At 37.2% G+C, this 17,318-nt stretch overlaps 1 long non-coding RNA gene and 1 pseudogene across 2 annotated transcripts in view; both read right to left on the bottom strand.

Annotated features, from left to right (window-relative positions):
• Positions 1–14,202: 14,202 nt before the first annotated feature.
• Positions 14,203–16,113, bottom strand: LOC103881767. The gene is made up of 2 exons (XR_643308.1): positions 16,080–16,113; positions 14,203–15,368 (listed from the first exon to the last, which is right to left on the bottom strand). It is a non-coding gene; the product is annotated as an uncharacterized LOC103881767 (long non-coding RNA).
• Positions 16,114–16,484: 371 nt separating this feature from the next.
• Positions 16,485–17,318, bottom strand: part of LOC101023809 — a 170,175-nt pseudogene continuing 169,341 nt past the window's right edge. The window contains exon 11 of the transcript XR_002520267.2: positions 16,485–16,958. The product of XR_002520267.2 is annotated as an uncharacterized LOC101023809 (transcript). The remainder of the gene's footprint in view (positions 16,959–17,318) is intronic.

Below are 17,318 nucleotides of genomic sequence, written 5' to 3' on the forward strand. Positions count from 1 at the left end.
CTCTCCAACCCTCTGGCTCTTTGCCTTCCTTCTTCGGTTCCTCTCATTGTTTAAACTGAATATTTTCTATTGCTATATCTTCAAGTTCACTAACCCCTTCCTCTCACATCTATTTTCTGCTATTGAGCCCTTCCAGTGATGTTTTAAATTTTTATTATTCTAGTTTTCTGTTCTAAAATTTTGTTTGGGTTTTTTGTTTTATTTTGTATTTTTTTGGTATAGCTTCTATTTCTTTGCTGAAAATTATGTCTTTCCATTGTTTTTAAGAATGTTTGCCCTTACTTGTTGGAGCACAGTTAAATAACTACTTCAGAGGTTTCTTTCCTGATAATTCCAACCTTTGAGTCCTCTTGTAGTTGGTGCTTGTTAACTTTCTTTCGCCTGTTAGTTGCTCAGATTTTTCTTATTCTTTGTATATTGCATAGTTGGGGGTTGTATCTGGGACATTTCAAATATTATATCCTGAGGTACTGGATCCTATTTAAATCTTCTGTAGAACATTATTTTTTTGTTTTGTTTAACTGGCAGTAAATACATATCCTGGCCCATATTCTGTGGTTTATCTTTCCCATATCAATTTAATTTTCAAAGAATGTACAATCATATCTGGTTTGCCCAGTGTGTGAGCCACTCAGAGTTCAAACTGAAACCTAGACACTGGTCTTCACTGAAGTTCAGTTTTCAAAGTTTTTGTTGAGCTGATTCCATTTAGTTTCATGCCTGAACAACTTGGGAGTTGTCCAAGACTTAAATGCAGATTTAAATGGTCACTTTCTTTGGCTACTTGTTTTCCATTATCATTTCTCTGACTTTGGTTCCCAGGGTTTCCCCTTCTAGGTGTTCTTGTTAGAAATATGGAAAGTTAGCCTCCCCGCACTGATGCCAGTGTTCTGGCCCTTATGAGTTCTGCTTCTTCAACACCAATGAGGAGTGGTAGCAGGTCCATCTTTTTACTGGCATTCTGAAGGGCAACAGGGCAGGGCAGTTTTACAGGGCTCAACCCTGTGGTGTTTGCTGCTGCGATGATAGCGGGAAGTAAGGAGGTCCTACCTCTTTGTTGCCACTTTCTTGGTGTAAGGCGAGGAGAGTTCACGGGGCTCCTCTCCTCAGGATTTGCCGCAGCATGCTGGGGGGAAGGAAGGGTGTTAAAAAATAAAACAAATAAAAAATAAACAGGAAACTCACCACAAGATCATTCCTCCAGTTCTAAGATCTGTACCTAGTCCACTTGCTTTTATCTACCTTTAATTCTTATGTTAATTGCTTAATGTATTTTTTTTTTCCTAAGGCTTTACTCCATTGTGTCTAGAATCAAAAGTCCCTTTTTATAAAATTCCTAAACAGTGGATAACAAAGAGAAAAGAAAAGAAACCTATAAAATAGGAATATGTGTATCAAGAAGAATAAATGATAGAATACGTTTGGCAAACTAAAGCACTAAAAATAGAGAAAAGTGTTAGAGAACAGGGAGGGGAACTTTTTGCCAGTCTTTAGATATCCTTCCATGTAACACTTCTCTCTTCACTCTAACCTACTGTTCCCTAAGGAATTAGGAGTGACTTAAAATAATCGGTGAGTTTGGAAGAAAAAGAAGGGAATATGCTGCTCAGCTACTTCTCCTCTCTTCTTTTCCCCATAAAGAAACTGTATTCTCAATTTCTCTAAGTCATATGATAAATTTAGAGACAACAGTCCTTCCTTACAGGAGAGGCATGTGTGGTGCAGCACTTACTGTGACTTAGGTAAGTCTCACTCATTCTCACTCATTCTGGAGTTCAGTACTAGGAAGCTTCCTTATAGATAGAAGCCACATTGTTCAATTTCAGTAAATTATATTGAATATCTTGATCTCCATATAATTTACTCCTTCATCTTATTTATTAGTTAGATACTCCAGTGAGAAAAAGGTGGGAAGTTGGGAGCAGTAAATTGCTGGGACTTCCTTAAGCCTCCAATATTCACTAATTTTAAAAGTTAATTAATTCATTGAAGTAACTCCCTTTTAATAACAAGGTAACATAGTTATTATGACTATAAGTCATGTTTCCTAACACCTTATTGTGAAGGTGTCTAATCCACCTTTTTCTCCCCGGTGCTTAACACATTACCAAGTACAATAAGCACATAATAAATAATCATAAATGTCCGTACAATGAATAAATGGTTCAATAAATAAAAGAATTCTGATATACATCATGTTAGATGTAGCATTCAGAGAAACCATTCTTATTTTAATGGTAATGTTTCCTTCTCAAATAGTTCCTCCTCTCAATATGTGTAAGATATTTGAGAATATTTATTATTTACCTCAATTAAAAGAAGTATCAACTTATTTTACCCCTATAAAATTCCTCTGAGGTAGTGATATGGTTTGGCTTTGGCCCCCCGCAAATCTCAACTTGAATTGTAGCTCCCACAATTCCCATGTGTTGTGGGAGGGATCCAGTAGGAAGTAATTGAATCATGGGAGCGGGTCTTCCCTGTGCTGTTCTCGTAACAGTGAATAAGTCTCATGAGATCTGATGGTTTTATAAAGGGGAGTTTTCCTGAATAAGCTCTCTTCTCCTGTCTGCCACCATGTAAGACCTACTTTTTACCTTCTGCCATGATTGTGAGGCCTCCCCAGCCGCATGGAACTGTGAGTCCATTAAACCTCTTTCTTTTGTAAATTGACCAGTCTCAGGTATGTCTTTATCAGCAGCATGAAAACAGACTAATACAGGCAAGTATTATTATTATCTACATTTTACAAAAAAGGAAAATGATGACCAGAGAGAATAAGTGACTTGTCAACGGTCAGAGAGCTAGTGACAGATCTGTGATCGAAACTCCTGAACTTAGCTCTGGAGTCTGTGGCTATATTGAACACACCATGTCACCTCTCAAAAGCCTTCCCAATAACTTGTTCATTATGGTCAGCAACCCCACCTCTTTGTCTTCCAATCATGCATACCTTAAAATGTGGCCTGACCACATCAATTATACCATCTTTTTTCATGCTTCAAACAATCAGAGCTATCCAACCAAAGCTAGCACTCTCTTCACAAACTGTTAGTCTCCACCCAAAGGATTGGCCTAGCTATTTCACACCATCATCAGCCTTGTTGCAAGCCTATTAAAAATCCTTTGTCTTCAGTTCTTGCCAATTAATAGGATTGTGATTTGAGGGCAAATAGCCAGTTGGAAAGGAATATTAATGTGTGTGTTTAATGCAGCAGTAGAGAAGTTATGGCACTTTACATGAAATATCTTGCATCTTTCTTTTTTTTTTAAATTATACTTTAGGTTCTGGGATACATGTGCAGAACATGCAGGTTTGTCACATAGTTATACATGTGCTGTGGTGGTTTGCTGCACCCATCAACCCGTCATCTACATTAGGTATTTCTCCTAATGCTATCCCTCCCCTTGCCCCCCCTACCCCCGATAGGCTCCAGTGTGTGATGTTCCCCTCCCTGTGCCCATATGTTCTCATTGTTTAACTTCCACTTATGAGTAAGAACATGCAAACACCTTGCATCTTTCAATACTGTTTCTCTTGACTAAAATACCTGTCCAGGTACAATACAGACAGTTGTGATTTTTTTTCACCTGCCACCAAAGCCAAAAGAAAGGTGTAACAGGTTAAAACAAAGCCATTAATAGAAGTAACCCAATCTTAATGATCTGGTCCTTTCATAAATTAAATATGTGAGATCTAAATACATTTTGAATATTTCTTAGCGGAATTATGGAAAAAGTAAAAAACAAAATAATCTGGAAGCAAAATCTAGAAAAAATACTTCCTGTGGACCATAGACTTAGATAAGTGCTGACATTTTAAAGAAATTAATGTCCTATCATTCAAGTCCCACAGTATCCTATCATAGTGTGTGTATGTTGTCTGTTATAGTAGTTCTCAGACTTTGTTGTACATTATAACACATTTAGGGAGGAGGGCAAAGAATGTTGTTAAAAACACTGGTTCTTGAAGCCTAGCCCAGATGTACTCAATAAGATTCTTTGAGGGTGGAGCTCAAGCAAAAATATTTTTAAGAAGCTTCTCTGGTGATTCCAATGCTCACAAAGTTTGAGAAACATTGACTGTATACTTGACTTTCAGGGTTGAGAAATCCTGGAATAGACAAATGTTAAAGAAATTTCAATTAATTAATCTTTATAACATCTCTACTCTAACACTGGACTCTTATTCATATTAACATTGTGTTGATTTTCTACTATTAAAATATTCATTTGAAGAAAAGTATAGTGTTGGTCCCCTAAAATAAAAATGTGTTTTCTCACATTCCTTCCTAGAAAAAAACAGCATATAAAATTATGATTCAAAGAGTCTAGTTCTGTCTGATATAGATAAATGTACTATTTTTTTTAGTGTGTGATATTCCAATCAGATATGCCTTTGTCTTTCCTACCAGTTACAAAATCACAACCTATCTTGCTGATTTATTTTGTGGAACGTGGGTGTCTCTCTCTCTTTCTTTCTCTGTGTGTGTATGTGTGTGTGCGTGCACAAAGTTTTAAAATGTTTTATATTATATACATATATATGTGTATATATATAAAACACGTATGTGTGTATATACACGTGTATATATATTTTAAAATATTGGCAGCTAGACAATTAAAACATTTTTCATATCATATAGCCTTTGGCTTTTTACATATCATCTTCTAAACCTCAATCAGCAAACGGACAAAAAATTGTATTAAAATCATTGGAGAAATGCTGAAAAATGTCATGTGCAATTGCTACAAAACATCTTTAATAGTTCTATTAATACTTGTCAGTCACCAAGTGTCCTTGATCTTCATGGATTTTAAATATAATTTTCAGTTCCTTGTTGAAGTCTTTTTTCAATACCTTCAGTATCTTCTACCTAACTGCACATTTTCCATACTAATATCAAAATTCCTTTCCATTTGATTTGTCATCATATCCCTTCAAATGCTAAAGATGCTACTACAATTCACAAAATATTCAAATTCTAAATTTTCCTGTCAATCGTTGAATCAAAACACTCACCTGAATGCTTTTTGAGTAATTTTATTGTATGTTTATTTCTGCCAGGCAAACCATTTCAGAATGCCTAACAATAAATTACTACCTGTCTAAAGAAGTCATGCTGTTTGAAGGGTTTTCTAAGTCTAAGTCCTTAAAGCAAAATGTAACAGGTTCATTTAACGTTTCTTCTGAAAGAAGAGAAGCATATACACTGCAATACTAAACTGTTTATGTGGTCTATGTCATATTAGTGTTTCAAGACATCTTAGAATGACTTCTCTGAAAGCAAAGGTAGTCATTCGAAAACACAAATGGAACTTGGAATAGAAAAAGAATTAAACTTGAAGAAGAGAGAACACCGAGCTTCAAAATAACTCCTTTTGGAACACGCTTCCAAACACAATGTTAAGTGCATGCAATCAGTTACAGGTCATAGGTTAAAGAACTTGTGTTACTCACAAAAAATGTACAATTTTCAACCTTATGGACTGTCATCACCAAAGGAGATGAAATAAAAACTCCAAGTTTGTTTTCAATCCCTGCCTAGTGTCAGGGAGTAACCTTAGCAGTTAATGCAGTCGCACAATTTCTATGCCCTGGCAGCCTCAGAAGGTGTTGAAATTTAGGTTCTGTGATCAAGGCAATGCCTTTAATCCTGTACATGAAGTTGTCGAGACTCAATAAATTATCAGATACAAATCAGTAAATGGCAAGAAGGCTTAAATGACATTGATAGTCATATGATCCTGTTTCTGCCTCAGCTCTCCTAGGTAAATGCATCCACAGCTCCATTCTAAGAAGTGCTCACATAAAGAGATAAAAATGCTTCTTTTATATGTGTTTCTAATTCTTCAGGTCTAGCATTTTCCCTTGAGGTACCAGAGATTCCCCATCCTGACGACAGTGGTCAGATACAGAGTGCACATGACTTTTACAAATGCATCATCATTTAACTACCCTGGTTCTTCATCAGGAATCTAAATGATTAAACAAAAGAAAATTACTGAAGCCTATTAGATCAGTTAATACAACGGTGGAAAACAAATGACAAGAAAACTTCTCAGAGGTCAGTAAAGTGAGAGATCAAACACGATTAATTTTTTCTTCTGCCAGGCAGTGTCTGCCAAGTTAACATTCCATAAGAAAGAGACAAACATTGTCATGTTCAATTATAACTTGCCTTTGATAGTCTTCTTGGCATGGAAGAAAGCAAGCTGAAAGTGACAAATATATTTTGAGGAAGAAAATGTATTGTTTATGGTCTCTTTCCTGCTCCAAATCCTAGACAGAGAAAGGATATGGCTTTTGGGGAAGCTATCACTTGTATGCTATTGCCTCATTATACAAATCAATAGCAGTGCACTTGTGAATAAAACAGATGCAGGCAGAGACTAGGAAAAGCCACCTGGGCCAACTGGTATAGATTTCAGCAAACTGATTTTGCTGGGTTTCCACACAAAGTCCTAAAATAGATCCTTTAAAAGCCCATTTAAATGGCTCTCCTCTGGCAGAAGGGTCAAAGCTTCTGGCATTCGATTTGCTGATCACTGTTTTTGGCTGAGCTCTAACAGGCCTTGAAGGAATACTCCAGTGATTATTTATATTTCACCTGCAAGAGCTAAATAAACATTTACTAAACTAAGAATGTCGATACATACTTTAGATATACATTTACCTATTATTTTCTTGTCTGCTTTCAATTTGGTGGGTCAGATTTCTGTCATAAGATTTTTCTGAGCCTCCAGTCTTCATGGAAAATGTTTAGTCACAGAAAGGGAAAAGCTAGATTTAGCAATGTCCACTCTATGATGTCTCAAAAGACCCATGGCGGCAGGTCCTTGGCTGCTTATAATATTCCCTTTCATTGACATCAGCAGGGCGAGGGGGTTTCCTAACTTCAGTTTTTAAATTGTTTACCCTCAGTTCTTCTTGTTAAATTATCTGTCAGCGAATGCCCCATCCCTTTATTCTATTCATGGCGCCTTTTATATCTAGTTGAAATCTCCACAGAAATATTTCCTCCCTTATAATGTGCTTCTTTCTGAAAAGATTTCCTACATACCACAATAGTCTGGTCACTTTTGGGAACTCAGAGGTGACTGAATTAAAAATTCCTTTAAATAGTGTCCAAAAATGTAGAGCTCACTGTGGCAGACTGTATTATCCAAGACAGCCACAAGATCTCCCGTCCCACACGCTCTTCTAACAATGTGACAGATATGGTTTGACTCTGTGTCCTGACCCAAATCTCATCTTGAACTGTACTCCCATAATTCCTACATGTTGTGAGAGGGGCCCGGTGGGAGATAATTTGAATCATGGGGGCAGTTTCCCCCATACTGTTCTCCTGGTAGTGAATAAGTCTCATGAGGTCTGATGGTTTTATCAGGGGTTTCCGCTTTTGCATCCCTCTCATTTTTTCTCTTGCTGCCACCATGTTAGAAGTGCCTTTTGCCTCTTGCCATAATTCTGAGGCCTCCCCAGCTATGTGGAACTGTAAGTCCAATTAAAGTTCTCTTCCTTCCGAGTCTCGGGTATGTCTTTTTCAGCAGCATGAAAACAGACTAATACAGTGACACCGACAGTCATCCCATAGAGATAAGGGCTGGAGTGATAGGGGAGAGGTTCCCCTTCAAGCTAGGTGGCCTGTGACTATAGCAGAATTGAGTCTAGGTGCTTTCTAAGACTAGATCATAAAATCTAGCTTACACCTGTTTCTCTTGGGAAGCTCATCCTTGGAACACTGCCACCATGCTGTGAGAGGAAGCCAAGCAGTCCGTAGAGGCCCATGTAGACAGGAACTGAGGCCCCTGGCCTACAGCCCAGCTTTGCTCCCAGCCAACAGCAAGCATTAACTTGCCAATTATGTGACTGTGCGATCTTGAAAGTGAAACCTGCAGTCAAAATTCTAACCACCTTAGCTGATGCAACATGGAGCACAGATAAGTCTTTTCAAACAAATTGAAGAGTCATATGTTAAATAAATGATTGTCATGGTTTTAAGCTACTAATTTTTAAGGTGGATTGCTGTGTAGTACTTAAACAAAAATTAATAAATGGATATTTTAACTGTGATATATTTTCATATTTGTGCCTGTGCATGTATGTTTGTCTGTCTGTCTGTGCACCTGTGTGCATTTTAAAGCAAAGTACTGAGAGGACTAAAAAGAGGACTGCATTACTTCTTCTTAATCACTGAATATAGTAGTTCTGAATTTATTTTCTAAAATCAGCCCAATGCTGATCTCATTCAATCCTTTAACTGATGAGTAATTCATACTCAATCTCTTTGGGGGATCTCCCCCAATGTGTCACAATCAGAGTTGTCTTCAATGCCAAAGACTGCAAAAGCTGTCTTTGGATGAAATAAATTGTTGTTTCTATGAGTAATATATCTAATTGTATACATACTGGAATTCTTTTCTTCACTGAATCATTTACTCATTCACTTAACAGACATTTACTGAAACGTTGTTATGTACTTATTGTGGTTGACACTATGCTAAGCACTGGGTATGAATAGGTGAGCTGGACTCCTTCACAATTAGGTATTAAGAACATGCTCCATAAGGCCCAGTGTGGTGGCTCGTGCCTATAATCTTAGCACTTTGGGAGGCCAAAGTAGGCAGATCACTTGAGCCCAGGAGTTTGAGACCAGCCTGGGCAACACGGTGAGACATGGTCTCTACAAAAAATAGAAAAATTAGTCCCAGCTACACAAGAGGTCGAGGTGGGAAGATCACCTGAGCCTGGGGAGGTCGAGGTTGCAGTGAGCCAAAATTGCACACTACAGGCCATCTCAAAAAAACAACAACCACCACAACACAAAAACATGCCCTATGGCCATAAAATAACTGGGGTTCTGCTTACTGAGATAACTTATGTTTTACCACATAGAATCCCTTTAGGTTTGTTGATTCTCCCATCTCTGAGCCATGTTCAGAATATTTAGTGACTCTGGGAGCCCCTACATTTAGGGTCAGTCTTCTCATGTACTTCACGCAACCTTCCCCTTGGAGAACTTACAACCTCTCCTCACACAAATAAGTATTTTTTAAAAAAAATATTGCCCGTATGATGATAACAGATGAATATTTGTTGAGCTTACACTCTTTATGCTAATCTCCATTCTAAGTTTTAAAAATGTGTTATTATCTCATTTAATTCTCACCAAAGCCCTGTAAAATAGGTATAACTATTCCTATTTTTCAGACGAGCAAACTAAAGCATGGAAAAGGTAATTCTGTTTAAGGTAGATATTAAGTGATAAAGCCAGGAATTGGACCCAGAAACTATCTGCAGATGCATTCTCAAATACTAAGCTATACTGCTCTGTTGTCTTATGGAAGAATAAATATTTGGAACTTTCCAACAAATGTATCACATTTAATTTTTATGTTTCATTTGACTAATGTAAAATGTAAAACCATAAGTCAAGAGATCATAATTTTCCAGTCTTAAAAATACAAAATACTGTGTGCTTACACATAAGGTTTTTTTTTTTTTTTTATAATTGTTCCTTTAGTTTTATCCACTATTCTTACAAAAATATATTAGTTACAAGCAAGTGGTGAAAAAGAGGCAATCATCTAGGTCACATGCAGTGAAAGGCAGCTAACCAAATGACATATTCCTAGAGGTCAGTATTGAATCTAGGTCTATGCCCTTGCACATCTCTTACACTCGTTCCTTCTTGAGCTTACTAACTTGGGCAATGTTATCTTTTTAGAGAAGATTGAGAATCTACAGTGGCTCCTTTTCACCTATAAAATCAAAGCCAAGTAGGGAATTCAAGTATCCGATTCAACTGGCCCCTAACTTATTCCTTATTACTCTCACTACACATTTCTATGCTATTGCATGCCTTCAATATATGACGGAAATTGCTACATCTGTACATAATGCTCTTCATCTACATTATTTGCTTTCATGTCCTTTAATATTGTCCACCCTATTTTCATTTGGAAGGGACCTCTCCACCAAAACCATTTCATGGCCAGCACCCCATAGACCTTTCTCTTTTTCAGATAAAAGTCCTGGGCCCTCTCTTTATTCCAGCCTTTGTGAATGCCTTTAAACCATTTCTGCCTGTATTCAGACCCTAACTTTCTAGCTCTCTCTTCTGCTCCTGACCCATCTTTTGGACTGCCTACACTTAGGCATAATGACCTGTCCATAATGGTTTCACAATTTCTATCAGCTTTATGTCCTGGATCTGGTTTACAGTTGTGCTTTGGTTTGACCAGCCTCCAAAACAACTCTACCCAGTAAAGTGGTTTTATCCTCTTTGCATGTGGGATTGGATAAATCTATACCATATTCTTTTCCCTCAAGGTCCAGCTCGAAAGTTACCTATTCAGAGAAACCATCCTATATATTCTACCTTGCAATAATCCTTCCTTTTCAAGACATTCCATCAGTTCTTACTTACTCACATTGTATAACATTCTCTTGAGCTCCTTTGGATACCTTTGTGGTTGTTCAGTGGGCATTATGTAAGTGCTTGTCTTATTTTCTCTGAACACATTGTATATTATTTAACAGCACAGACATGTTCTTCTACTTTTTATTTATGCTTACGTTCCTTGACTTTGAGATAAAATAGCTTCAGTTTAGGCACAGATGTTCCATAACTGCCTCTTGAGTGGAACAGAATAAAATTCCAGATCATAAAACTTTAACGGTCCCTTACATAGTCAGTCTTGGTGTAAAATTCAACAGGTGGACAGAAGAAATGAAAAAGGGGAATATTAGAATATAGGGGAGCTTTTCCAATGAAAATTTCTTCAAAATTCTAATATATCTTAGAGGTCCTTCTATCCTCATTTCATTAATAATCATTGCCATACTGAAAGTATTGCTATTAATAGAATAGCTCCTATCATTCAAGAGGGTTGAAGCAGAACAAATAACCATTAGATTATGACAGCCATTGAATAAACTATCTTTACAATTAAGTCTTTTTAGAAAATAATAATGACAGCCAGGTGCGGTGGCTCACGCCTGTAATCCCAACACTTTGCGAGGCTGAGGTGGGTGGATCACGAGGTCAGGAGATCAAGACCATCCTGGCTAACACGGTGAAACCCTGTCTCTACTGAAGTACAAAAAATTAGCTGGGCGTGGTGGCAGGCACCTGTAGTCCCAGCTACTCCGGAGGCTGAGGCAGGAGAATGGCATGAACCTGGAAGGCGGAGCTTGCAGTGAGCAGAGATCACGCCACTGCACTCCAGCCTGGGTGATAGAGCAAGACTGCGCCTCAAAAAATATGAAAACAAAGGCCCAAATAATATGGATTTCACAGGTTGCAACAATAAAGGGTTTTTGGCTTGTCTAATTCTGGGGTAAAATATTTTTCTAGATACACACAAATTGGGAATAAACACATACTAAATCTATTTGCCTGCACATTATTTCCCGAGATACAAATTTCCTTTCCTTTCAAATAAGAATTTACATGAGTAGCTTACCCTTCTGTAGCACTTAGTAGAGTTAACGTTTTGCTTTATAGGAATTCAGTAGACATTATAATGGCAAAAGCTTTCTACTATAAAACAGTCACTAGGTTCTTTCAGAGATATTATCTCATCCAATTCTCAGAAAAACTACCTGATATGTTAATACCCTCCTTTTTTTAGAGGAGGAAACTAGAGATAAACGAGTTTAAATAAATAGCCAAAGTTACAGAGTAGTAAATGGCAAAACTAGGAGCTAATATCTGTTTTTTAAGTCCAGACTTAGGCAGATATTTCACAAGTACTTATTATGTAATTGCAAAATATTTAGGGTTAGATAATTTATATAATTGGATTTAGACCTTTACTTCATAATTTTAACTTTAAAATGAGACTACATTTTAAATTAAGGTGAATGGTAGCTGTTAGAGAAGAGGTTACATGATTACTATTCTATTTTTTAATCTATTATTGTTTGTATATAAATTTTAGCCAGAAATTATTTTTGAGCATCGCTGGCCAAGAAGTTTTGGTACTACATACTGGTTGAAATGTGTGTGTGTTTTTAAAAACTTTTCAAGGCATTTTAATTATTTCTTCCAAATAAAAGGAGAAGTATAAAGGAATATTTCTCACAGTAGTTATTAAAAATCTCAATTGCTGTTTCATCACTCTTCTGTGAATGGATCTTTTGTGTCAGCCACCAGAAGAGTTACCATCATAAGGATCCAGTACTGAGTAGTTTCACAGGCATTCTAAAATCAGAATGGTGATTACAACTAGAAAACAAGTGAAGTTCACGTTAGAAGTCATTTGTAATAGAATCGCAGAATGTTGAATTCATTTAAAATTATGCAATTTGTGTAAAGAATGTTGTCATTTGTTTTGAAGTTTATCTTTTTATGTAGAGTATTGAAACTCCTATTAAAACAGCCATCATGGCCCTGTCACCAACTGCGGGACTAACTCTAAGGCACAAGGTGTTGTGGGATGGGAGAACCAAGGATCATAGTCAAAGCCCTTCTCTAGATGAGCACTGTGACCCGGGAGGGTGATAACTATATCTGTGTCTGAGACAGTCCATCACAAAGGTTCCAGGCTGGGGGCAGTGCTATAATTCTTTATAGCTGTCAGAAAACAGTTCAAGAAATCTGCACCAATCTGCTCTCCCACACACAACAGCACTTGTCCTCGTGTCTTGAATCTGCAAAAATGAAGAACCAAATCCCTTGATCACACAGCCAAGTGGTTTGAATCTTCCAGTTCTGTTGTTCTTTTCTTCTGTCTTGAAAAAGGCCTTGTCAAATCAGAATGAAAAGAATGTTTTGAAGCGTGAGAAAATTCAAATTTCCTATGTAAAGCCTGGAGTTCATTAGCAGGAGTATACTTACTCATTTCAAGGGTCACTGGGTTATGGTGAAGAGCCTGTCTTTCTGCTACCCAAGTCTCAAACTCTTCACCTGAAAACAGTTTAGAAATGCCTTTAAATCCATTAGCTTTCCATGGAGCCTAATTCGACTTTGTTGTGCCTTGTCTTGTGACCGTGTCAAGTCAAAGACCCTGCTTTGATTATGTGCTATTCCTTTTTCCTTAATCACTTTTCAGTTAAGTAATTGTCTCAATTTAATTGGTTGTAATGATTAAAAGTTTATTTATATTACACTGAAGTTTTCTTTTTTCAATCCCTTAGGTTCTATTTTATTATTTACAGCTCAATACAGAAATGCTACCCAAAGAAATAGTCTTTTTAATTGGACTTTTTAAAAATTAGACTCTTTTTATTGTATATGTGCTAAAGCTAAAATCTAAATTTTGGCAAATAAGAGAAATTATTTATTCTTAATATTACAGTTAGACTTGCAACAGGCATTTTATGTTATAATACTGAGAGGTACAATGTAACAAGTATTGGCTTCAGAGACTAACAGACCTAGGTTTGGATTCTGCATCAAGACTTGCCAGTCCTGGGACCTTTCTGAACTTAAACTATCATTCCAACCCTATGCAGATTGCCTGAAGATGACTGATGTGTGAATAAGCACAAGATTTAATCTAATGGTAGCTATTATTTGTTTTAGCTTTGTCACGAACCAACTATGTCACTTTGAGAGAGCTATTCAATTTCTCTGCTTCAGGTTCCTCTGATAAATAAGAGGAAAGGACTAGATACTTTCTACTATTTCTGTCAAAATTCAAGTAATAAGTAAACCCTTTTTATTGGTTTATTTTGGGGGTATAATTTTACATTAGTCAGGGTTTTTTCATGTTAAAATTTTCCCAGTGAGTAATAAAGGCATTAGTTGGAATTTGGACACTAATATGAGAATAAGTTGACAAAAACAAAATGGTCAGTAGGAAATGTTTTGATACTGAACGTTAGGACAAGAACCCAGAGCAAAAAAATCGCATTTACAAGACAAAAGCACAAAACTAGTAGTTCGATAATTTGGTTTAAAAACTTGTATTATAATTCTTTTTCAGACGAAACAAGTGATCTAGAAAAATTGCTGGAAAAGTTTTATTGACCTGTTTAATCTCAGCTTAATCAGCCTGTAGCAATGAGTACAGCAACATCTGATATCTACCTAGTTCTCTAAGTTCCCCTGGGGATAAAAAAAGAGAACTAAATACATTAAATACGATCACTTCTATACTTGTCAATTATATCTGTTTATAATACATGTGCAAAACTGTTTATCTGCTTTGCAGGGGAAACAATTTTTTTAAATGACTCATAAGCTCTATCATCAATAGTAGTAAGTTTTATTTTTAAATTTGTTTTTACTTTGAAACAGCTACACTATTTTTCTAAGTATATTTTTCAAAAGCAGGTTTATTAAGTCATAAATCATGTTTAGTAATTCAAACCATAAAGACAGCAACACAAAATTTGAAACAGAAACATACACTTTCCCATTTACAAACTACATCAGAGGAGATATAAACACGCTTTCTCTTGTTTGAGTAAAAGGTCAAGACACAGAGCAGAAAAATTTCAAAACTAAGCGCTTATATAGATCTTTCCTTATTTTAAACCTATGTACCAAATTTGTAGCAAATAACTTTTATGTGAAAATCAGTATTGTAGATGGGGCTGAAGATATGGCTAACTAGGTTCCCACTAATAGTTTTTCTATGATAGAACAACTAACCTGAAACACTTATTATGATAAATAATAACAATAATAAAATATAATAGCAGCACTAATATCTGCATTCTGGTGAGCTTTTAATAACAGGCTCTATGACTCAGGACTTTCGTACATTATGCCTCACCTGGGAGTGTGCTTCTTGTATTAAATGGAGAAAATATGTATGTAAATATAGAGAGTTTCGATAATTTGAAATTTTATGTAATAAAACCCATTTATCATGGTCAATTAACTCAAGAAAACTCAATACTGTTTAAAATGAGAAACCAACCACTTTTTAGACAACTAAAAGTATCAAAGTATGACTGACTTTAGAAAGGTGTCCTATTTTACTCTAAGTACTATGACATTTTGTAAAATTTCTCTAATTCTAATTTGAAATCCTCACCAAACCATGAAATTTCTTCAAATGTGGTTGTAACCTGTTACCTCTAAAGCATCCTTGAGGATATTTGCCACCACTCTTGCAACTCATTCTATTCCCTTCCCAACTACAGTAACACAACCTTTGAAACCTGGAAACATATACTTTCTCCTTCACAAATGCATCAGAGGAGATGTAAACTCCCCTTCTCTTGGTGTGAGTAAGGAGTCAAGACACATGGGAGCAGAAAAGTTTCAAAACTAAGTGCTTGTGTAGATCTTTCCTTATCTGAAACCTGTATTCTTCCAACAGTACAAAGCCTTGTTCCAGGCATGAAAAGAACCAACATACTGGTCACATTTCCAATTTTCGTATAGTAATCATCAGAGTCAGTGCTAAGGAAAAAAGAAAATAAGTTATATTATTTCTTTCTTATGCAGATACTTTGCACATTTATTTATATTTGCATTTTTATTTATTATTCTTACATGAATTGGGAAACTGGGACAATTAGGAAATAACAACAAGTAATAAAGCTACAGGGAAACTCCTCAACTCTTCTTAAACATACTCCCTCAAAAGAAAGTGTAAGATTAATTTAAACTCTTACATCCTGGGAAAAGGATTAACCTAGCATACCAGAACAAGAGGGAAATGAAATGATCTTGAACTTTTCTTAAAGAACTTATCTTCTTTAGGATTCTCAGAAGAACTCAGGATTCTGTGAAAGTCTGACTACAGAATGACAAGGAAGAAACATTACCTTGTGTGACTATGCTTTCAATACAGATGGCTACAGAACACCAAAGGTACATTTCAGAAGGGAGAGCTAGGTACCTTACTACCAAGTGACAAAAAAGAAACCAAACATTGGTTAGAGATGGAGGAAGTGATAGCTGTGTAGCAACCAGGACATCCTGAGGCTTATTCAAGTTAGAAAGTGGCAGAATTGGTCAGGCGCGGTGGCTCACGCCTGTAATCCCAGCACTTTGGGAGGCCGAGGCGGGCAGATCCTGAGGTCAAGAGATAGAGACCATTCCGGCCAACATGGTGAAACCCCCTCTCTACTAAAAGTACAAAAATTAGCTGGGTGTGGTGGCACTCACCTGTAGTCCCAGCTACTCGGGAGGCTGAGGCAGGAGAATTGCTTGAACCTGCGAGGCGGAGCTTGCAGTCAGCCAAGATCATACACTGTACTCCAGCCTGGGCAACAGAGCGAGACTCTGTCTCAAAAAAAAAAAAAAAAAAAAAGTGGCAGAATTTCAACAAAATAGTGAAGAAGAATACAAAATGAATCTGTAGTCGAAGGTAAGAGAAAATGAAAGGAGTTGGACATGAAAGGTCTCCATTTGGTTGCTGGTATCAGGAAACACTACCGAAAATGATGAAATTGTATCACTTCAATCCTGAGTGAAATACACATGAATTTTGGGAACAACTTTCTCCAGAGAGAATCACACCTTTAACCTAATGGGAAGGAAGTAGGAAGTAATTCCACCACGGAGTAAAAGTTGAAAGCCTCAAAGTTTTACTTTGCTTTTACTGTGGGTTTTGGCTTGAGGATCTCAGCATAAAAGCAGTTCTCTATCTCTTTGACAGGCAAAAACTCAATTAAGAGGAACAATGACATACAGAGAGAACCATAAAACTAAACACAAAGGAAAGCTGTATCAATTTCAAGTGGCTACACGTTTTGCTGAGGCTCAGCTCTGATTTTGCCTGGCCAGGTCTCAGGACCTCAGCATCACCTCCTGCCTCAGCCTGGTTGTTACCCTTTCTTCTGGGCACCTTCTGCTTCTAGACCTTGAGAAGGTCTGGCAGACACAGCTTAGGAAACTGCCAAAGCAGAGTGGTGGTTATGCCGAGGATGTCACTGCAGGAGAAGAGGGCCTGGGCTTCTGAGCCACTGAGAGCTCTCAGGACTCGATCTGACATTCCTGATGCATCACACTGGAACCCTCTTCCTGCAGACGCTGTAATCTGTCCTGTAAGTAAAATAAATAAGTTCAAAGCCCTCAAAGACAACAACCATGTGCAAAAGGGAAAAAGGACATGACTCTCTGAGCCAAGCCTTTTTTTTTTTTTTGAGATGGAGTCTTGCTCTGTCACCCAGGCTGGAGTGCAGTGGCGCAGTCTTGGCTCACTGCAAGCTCTGCCTCCCGGGTTCAAGCAATTCTCCTGCCTCAGCCTCCTGAGTAGCTGGGACTACAGGTGCCCGCCACCTTGCCCGGTTAATTTTTTGTGTTTTTAGTAGAGACAGAGTTTCACCGTGTTAGCCAGGATGGTCTCAATCTCCTGACCTCGTGATCTACCCGCCTCGGCCTCCCAAAGTGCTGGCATTACAG

The sequence above is a fragment of the Papio anubis genome, chromosome 2 (assembly GCF_008728515.1).
Source record: "Papio anubis isolate 15944 chromosome 2, Panubis1.0, whole genome shotgun sequence".
Classification (NCBI taxonomy): domain Eukaryota; kingdom Metazoa; phylum Chordata; class Mammalia; order Primates; family Cercopithecidae; genus Papio; species Papio anubis.